This window comes from Montipora capricornis, chromosome 4 (genome assembly GCF_036669925.1).
Source record: "Montipora capricornis isolate CH-2021 chromosome 4, ASM3666992v2, whole genome shotgun sequence".
In the NCBI taxonomy this organism is placed as follows: domain Eukaryota; kingdom Metazoa; phylum Cnidaria; class Anthozoa; order Scleractinia; family Acroporidae; genus Montipora; species Montipora capricornis.
The window spans coordinates 52,225,463-52,232,962 of NC_090886.1; the positions used below are offsets into that span (position 1 = coordinate 52,225,463).

Consider the following 7,500-nt stretch of genomic DNA (forward strand, 5'->3'; position numbering starts at 1 on the left):
GAATACTTAAGAGAGATATGGGCCTGAAGTTACTCATATCAGTGGGTGCTCCCTTTTTTAGAACTGGCTTAACACGTGAGAGTTTCCAGTTTGTTGGAAAAACTGAATCATCTATACTTTTCTTGAAAACTGGCAGCAGGCTATGGATAGAGGATTCCCCAAGGAGTTTGAGGTCCTTGGGTGAGACTAGGTCCGGCCCAGTAGCTTTATTCGGGTTTGATGATTTTTCAATTTTTTTCTTCACTAGCTCCCAATTTAACTCTATGTCACATCTTGTAGGAGTGACTCTTGTGACATAAGAAGTTAAGGTGTTTTGATCAAGAGGTTCTAAATTCTTTGTAAGTTCTTCACTGATATTAATAAAGAACTCATTAAAGTAAGAAGCTTTTTCTAGATCACTGGTTAATACATCTTTACTGTCAGTTATTATAGGACCAATAGTGCTATCCTTACTTTTCCTTAGAATCTTGTTGGTTAATTTCCAAAATTGCTTAGGATCTTTAGAGTTATTAAATTCCTGTTCCCAATAAGCTACTTCCGCTTGTTTTAACAACTTTTTTACTTCATTTCTCTTGGATTTATATAATTCCCATTTGGCTTGATCTTGAGATGACTTGGCTTCTTTAAGTAACTTATAGCGAAGATTTATTTTATTACTTATGTAATTATAAATCCATGGTAAAGATTTGCATCTTATTTTCAGGCCTTCTGATAGGGTGCGATTAAAAAATGCAAATTATGCGATTTTTTCAGGGCAGATTGTGCGATTAGAAAGGCCAATTATGCGATAAATAATGTAAATTATGCGATTTTTTTCTCAGCAATTTTAAGCTTGTTTTATAAGGTTTCAGGTTAAGAAAGACACTTTTTTGCTACCCTAAAGACATTTTGGACACAAAGGAACAGTAATTATGTATCTCGATCGACATTAGTTCGGATAAATAAATAAAAATGAGGTCTTCTGCATTACCGGTGTACCACGTTAAAAGTTGAAAGGACACAGCTAAACTGCCAAGTGAATGATCAAGGTGATTGTCAACCACGAACTTCCGAAGATGGTCAATCACAATTGGGCCATACCCCCATTTATACGAAAGAAAATAAGCCGCGGCTTTCTCTGGCCGCGGCTTACAGAAGACTCGAATGTTCACCCCGTATAAATGGTACAAAATCTACGTTCACGTCTTTTTCAAGCCGCGGCCTATATTGACCTGGGAATATATATTCGTATTAATAGTTCCTTTTGCGTCTTTTGTACACCGTGACCAGAGTAAGCCGTGGCTTATTTTCTCTTGTATAAAAGGCCCTAATATTGCTCGACAAGAAAAACATCAGTCCATCGTCCACGTGGAGCGTACCTGTGAGGTACTTTCTTGCTCGATCGTGAGCTGTCAGATTGGGCGGAAGGTGGAAACTTCCTTCTTCGTCGAAGAAAAAGCCAGCGTTTTCACAACAAACTTATCCATGAGTAAGTTTTTATCAGTTTTCAACGAAAGAAACTACATTTTGCCGAAAAATTTACAACTTCGCTTATTTTCCACAAATCTCTTCTCTAAAGAGAAGGCAACTGTGTCATTTCAGTGGTGTGTATATAAATGCGTGTTTGTGTTGCACCAATAGAAGGAGACTCGTACCAGGTCCCGACATGAAAAATAAAGCCTTGAACTTCGAATGTTTACGAAATCAAAGGTGACAAAGGTTATTAAGCCTTTTTCCAAGATAAATCATCTTAAAAATGGCGTATTTATGCAGGAATTTCTAAGAAACGTGTTGATTTATGTTTCATTTTATGAATTTTGTGCGTCCTTTTGTGAATTATGCGATTTTTCGTGAATTGTGCGATCGGATGCGATTTGAGGTCGATTGTGCGAAATCGCACCATCGCGTAATATCAGAAGGCCTGTATTTTAGCATTCCTAGTTGGGAGGTGATAGTTAACTATATCCTTATATAAGTAGTCCCACAGGTACAAGCTATCGTCGACGTCGTCAAAAATAGCAGCTAATTGCCACGGCGCATGTTCCATATCATTCCTAAATTGTTTAATGTCAAGTGATTTGTATGCTTTAGTTGTTATATACTTGGGTTTAGGATTAACTCTAGTAGTCATAAAGACAGCAAATACTAAGTGATGATCAGAAATACCAAGGTCAATTGCGCCAGAGGTTTTCACTTTAGCTGGTTGACTGGTGATGATGAGGTCAATGAGAGACTTTGAAGTAAGTGTAACTCTTGACGGGCAGGACATGATGTTTTTCAGGCCAAAAGAGGAAATTATCCTTTTCAGCCTTCTTCCATATTGAGATTCAATATTACTTGATCCTTTTAACATGTCGGAATTGAAGTCGCCCAAAAGAATAATATTTTTCCTTCTTAGCCAGATGTTTTCTAGCACGTTCCTGAAATGATTGAAAAATAAGGAGTCTAGAGGTGGTCTATAAATACATCCTATCAGGAAAGATTGTGATCTTATTGTTACATTTAGCCATGCCGCTTCTAAATGGGTGCAATTCCAACGGGTTACCAAATAAGCAGTAAGGTTCGCTTTGAAATATATTAAGACACCTCCTCCAGGACCTGAATCACGATCTCTTCTCACAAAACTGTATCCATTGATATTGATCCATTCATCTGGAATATCTTCTCTTAAATGGGTTTCCGAGATGCCCAGGATATCAAAACTAGCTTGATCTAAAATATTATGGACTTCTGGTAGCTTATTTAGTAAACCATTGATGTTAAGATGAGCAATTTTCAAGTTCCTGTCACCAAGTTGTTGATTCAAGACAAAGAAAGGATCATCTCCTTGCTCCAAGACACTAGCGAAGTCGCCATCTTCCAGGTTCACTTGAATATAGTCAGAGGTCTGCTGCAGTAACATACACTTCGGGCAAAGCCAGGAAAGATTTTCCAAGTTGATCATTTGTTGGTATTCACGAGGAGTAACTGAACCACATTTTATATGGCACCATTGTAAGCAGTTATCACATTCAATGGCACGGTGGTTAGAAGCGACAGTTCTCGAGCAAATCGAGCATTTGTCCTTAGTCGTATTAGATGCTGCTGTTTAAGGGCCAGGGTTAATGGCTACATCACCACTTGTATTTATCCTGTTGATCTGGAAACGAGAAGTGGCATTCGGATAGTAACTAATCAACAAGGAGAGAAATTTCTTCCTTCGCAAATGTTGTTTTACTATTGGCACTTGAGCTTGTTCAGGAACGGAAACCAGGAATATTGATCTTTCAGGTTGAAATAAATAAGTAGAATCTCTCCTGACGTCTTGAGAAGTATTTATCTTGATATTAAGAACGAGGTAAACAAAAATTATGGCTATTAAGTGTCTTATACTGGACAAAGAAGACGGAGATAAAAATATAACCGCCATCTTGCCCCCTCGGGGATTCGAATGAGCGATTCGCTCTGACGAAGGGCTAACGCTCGAAACGTCAGCTTTTAGAATCTCTGTACGGTGGCCAATTTACATTATCAACTCCGTTGATAAAACCAAATTTTTGTATACTTCTTCACCACCGACGCAGCATCACAGTTTCTTTAGAAACTATCCCTTCATGCAAGCTGCACTACGTCACGAGTGTTTATTCACGATCATCATTGAAGCGTAAGCGATCCGTTCTTTCGATAAAAGATAAACAGAATATAATTTTGCGATTAGAGAAGGAAGAAAAAGGAACCAATTTCTCAGCTGAAATAGGAAACAATTTGTCAGCTGAATATGGCGTTAGTAAACGGCAGATATCTGATATCCGCACGAGCAAGGAAAAAGATCATAACGTTTGCCGACACGTGTACAGGTTTTCACAACGGACAGTGAAGATGTAGACCATATTGTTTTTCAAACGATTTGCAAATGTTTTGTTTCACGATTAAATGTCGCTTTCTTAACGTAATCAGTTTTTGTTCCTCATTAATATTCATATTCTCGATTATCCGGACTATTTCGTGTAGTCCCAACGAGTCCGGATAATCGAGGTTCGACTGTAGTGTAAGTAAAGTTAAAAGAAAAATGTAGTCTAAAACGACAATTAACTCAAATACTTAGAGTTCCACCTGCATGATACACCGAAGAATAACTGTAGTCGAACCGGTTAGCATACCACACAAATCTCGTTTCCAGGCTCAAATAGCAAAATGTTCTCATAAAGAGAGTCTATATTGTATTGGAAACGCGGATATCAACACTAGTCACTCTCGTTCTCGTTGTATAAAATAACTTTAATCTTCACATTTAAACCCGTGTGTCTCGAATACGCCTCAAATTAAAGGAAAAAACGCCCTTACGTCATGCACTATATATTCCTAAGTAGCTAAGCTAAGTAGCTTTAAATACCCGTAAAACGGAGCATTGATGGAGAGGGGGAATAAAATGAGCGTACCGTTGACCTCAGGTTTGTCAGTTGAATTACAGATACGAGTTATTGACGTTAAATATGGTCTTTTACTTTACTTTTACTTTACTGATTCTGCTATAGGAGGGGGACATGGGGGGGCCCCAAACACCGCAACACCGCAAAAAAAATTAACGAACACCGCATCACCGCAAGAAAAGTCGACGAAACACCGTCACCGCAACAATTCTTTTTAGCTACATGATTTTAACGTCTACACTTGACATAATAGGTTTATACCTAAACAATTTTCCACAAAATAAGCACAACTCCTGGTGGCAGCGGTCAAGTTAATTATCAAGTTACGCATTTATCAACCAAAACAGCTTCTCATTGGCAGCTTAAGCGCATTGAAGATTAACTCGACAATGTTGGTCTGTATTTTATTACAAATTAAACACAATGGTACGTGCTTGTCATAAATTATCAAGGATTAACGAATTTAGGTCTGAGAAAGATCAAACAAGAAACCACAGCACCGCAAATGATTTCATTTCACCGAACACCGTAGCTTGAGAAACACAAACATCGCACACCGTTGGGTTTGCGATCACCGCAACACCGCAAATTGAGATTTTATTCACCGCATCACCGCATTGAAAAAACCATCAACACCGCAACACCGCAAATCCCCATGTCCCCCTCCTATAGGTTGCCATTATCGTCAGCACACAATCTGATTTCACCCGTTGGGCCCATTATAATCTCTTCCAGAAATTGCTTTCGGTTGAAGAAAGATTGACTTACCAGCTAATTTAGAACTTGGCCAAATGGGACCTCCATAAGTTAAGGAAACAAGAACTAACACCAGTGTTGCCAACAGCACCTCCATCCTTCGTTTGTTTGGCAATTTAAACTTCTTTTTAAAAATTCCATTTTCAAGAATAAATTTCATGGTGACTAATCATCAATGAAGTGACGAAGAAAAGCTAGAACATAACCTTGATCAAATATCGCTGTTACGAAAAATAGTATTGCGTGACGAGCGTTACTGTCTAGAATCTTCGCGAGAGTTCGTAGTTTGTTTATATTTAGGTTTGTACGTAAGCGTTTCTAAATCGGTGTGTTTTGTAATCTTTCCATAATTAGATCGATTACTATTTTAGAAAGTTCTAGAAGTTTATTGTCCGAGTATATAAGTAGACGAGTCCAAACGGAGTGTTTTTCTAACTAGTTTTTCACAAGCGAAGAGAGTTGGCGTTGGCCGTGTTTAGTCAAGTGTGACAGAAGCTGTGTGCATTCAAGTTGGCGGAGGCCGTGTAAGTTTATCGAGTACGTGTTATTCAGAGTTTTACTTCGTGGAAACTACGTTCATTTTTTGGAATAAATCTTCTTGTTGTTGTTCCGACAACCCTGCGTTCAGTTTAGTTTGCGAACTACTTTTCCTCAAAACATTCGAACTCGTAACATTGGGGGCCTGTCCGGGAGAGGAATTCATTTGTTTGCTGACTACAGAAACCAGGAAAGGACAATTCAAGAAGGAGTTACGCCTAAAGTAAGAAGAACTGTGCAAGAGAGTATATTGTGTTTTTGCTGTGACATACTGCTATGGAAATGGAAAAGCTTTTGCAGATGGGGAAAGAATTCGGATTGCAAGGAGAAAAGCTTCTCGAGTTTGTGAGGGAAGAGGAAGAAAAAGAAGAAAAACGCAGACAATTAGAGGAAGAAAAAGAAGAAAAACGCAGACAATTGGAGGAAGAAAAACAAGAAAAACGAAGACAATTGGAGGAAGAAAAACAAGAAAAACGAAGACAATTGGAGGAAGAAAGAGAAGAAAAAAGGAGGCGGTTTGAAGAAGAAAAGGAAGAGAAGCATCGTTTACTTGAAGAAGATAGAAGAAGAGAAGACGAGGAGAGAGAAACTAGGCGACAAGAACGCGAACTAAGAAAATTGGAGATGGAAGCCGAGCTGCTGAAACAGAAAGAGGCTATTGAAGCGGCAAAAAGAGAACATGAGCTGGAAATTGCACGTTTGGCTGTGGAGAATGCTGACGGACGTCCTGAAGTGAGAGAGGATCGGGCTAAGGCACCTAAACTCCCCTCGTTTGTTGATGGCAAAGACGATTTGGATGCGTATTTGCAGAGGTTCGAGAGATTTGCCGAGACAGCTAAGTGGAAAAAAGATGGATGGGCATCGAAGCTCAGTGCTCTGTTGTCTGGACGGGCACTAGAAGTGTATTCACGTTTATCGGAGGACGCAGCTAAGGATTATGACAGGGTAAAGATTGCGTTAATGAAGAGATATGACCTTACCGAAGACGGCTATCGTCGAAAATTTAGAGCATCCAAACCAGAAGTTGACGAGAGTCCGGAGCAGTTTATCGTGCGACTGGACAGATACCTGTTACGTTGGCTAGAGCTTTCGGATACTGCGCGAACCTTTGATGGTCTTAAGGACTTGATCGTGAAAGAACAATTTATTGACTCTTGCCCTAAGGATTTGGCAATTCACCTGCGAGAAAGGGCACCTGAGACTCTAGCAAAGATTGCGAAGATCGCTGACCAGTACTTGGAGGCTCATGGTAAACATTTGTTCAGCTCAGCGAGCAGAAAACCAACAGTGCAGCCTGAGAGGGACGAAGCCAAGAACATGCAGATTAATCCACCAGCTCTGCATTGCTTTAAGTGCAACACCCGAGGTCATAAAGCTGTCAACTGCCCAACCCTAACAAGAAAGTGTTTCCTATGTGGTAAGCAGGGACATGAAGCTAGAAACTGTCGATCAGGTGGACGCAGATCAGGAGGACAAAGTAAGGATGGTAACCCTGTGCAGCGTGGTCAAGTAAGTGCCAGTTGTCTAGTTCAACCACCTGAGGATAAACCTACTGATGAAGAAGTTAAGGCCTGTATTAAAGATGATAAGTTGCTGTTAGCCTGTGGTAAGAAGATTCCATTGTTGAGTAGTGCTTGTATTGAACCGTTGACTGGAGTGAGAAGTAAAATGCCTGTCGTGAAAGGTAGAGTTGGAGAGAAGCCTGTTGATGTCCTGAGAGATACTGGTTGTAGTGGAATTGTAGTAAAGAGGGATCTTGTGTCTGAGGATCAGTTTACTGGAGAATTTAATGTTATGCTGCTCATTGACAATACGGCAA

At 39.7% G+C, this 7,500-nt stretch overlaps 1 pseudogene; it reads right to left on the bottom strand.

The window, feature by feature from the left end:
- The window catches only part of LOC138046824 (MAM and LDL-receptor class A domain-containing protein 1-like), a 56,793-nt pseudogene extending 51,489 nt beyond the window's left edge, over positions 1-5,304 (bottom strand).
- Between the last annotated feature and the right edge of the window lie 2,196 nt (positions 5,305-7,500).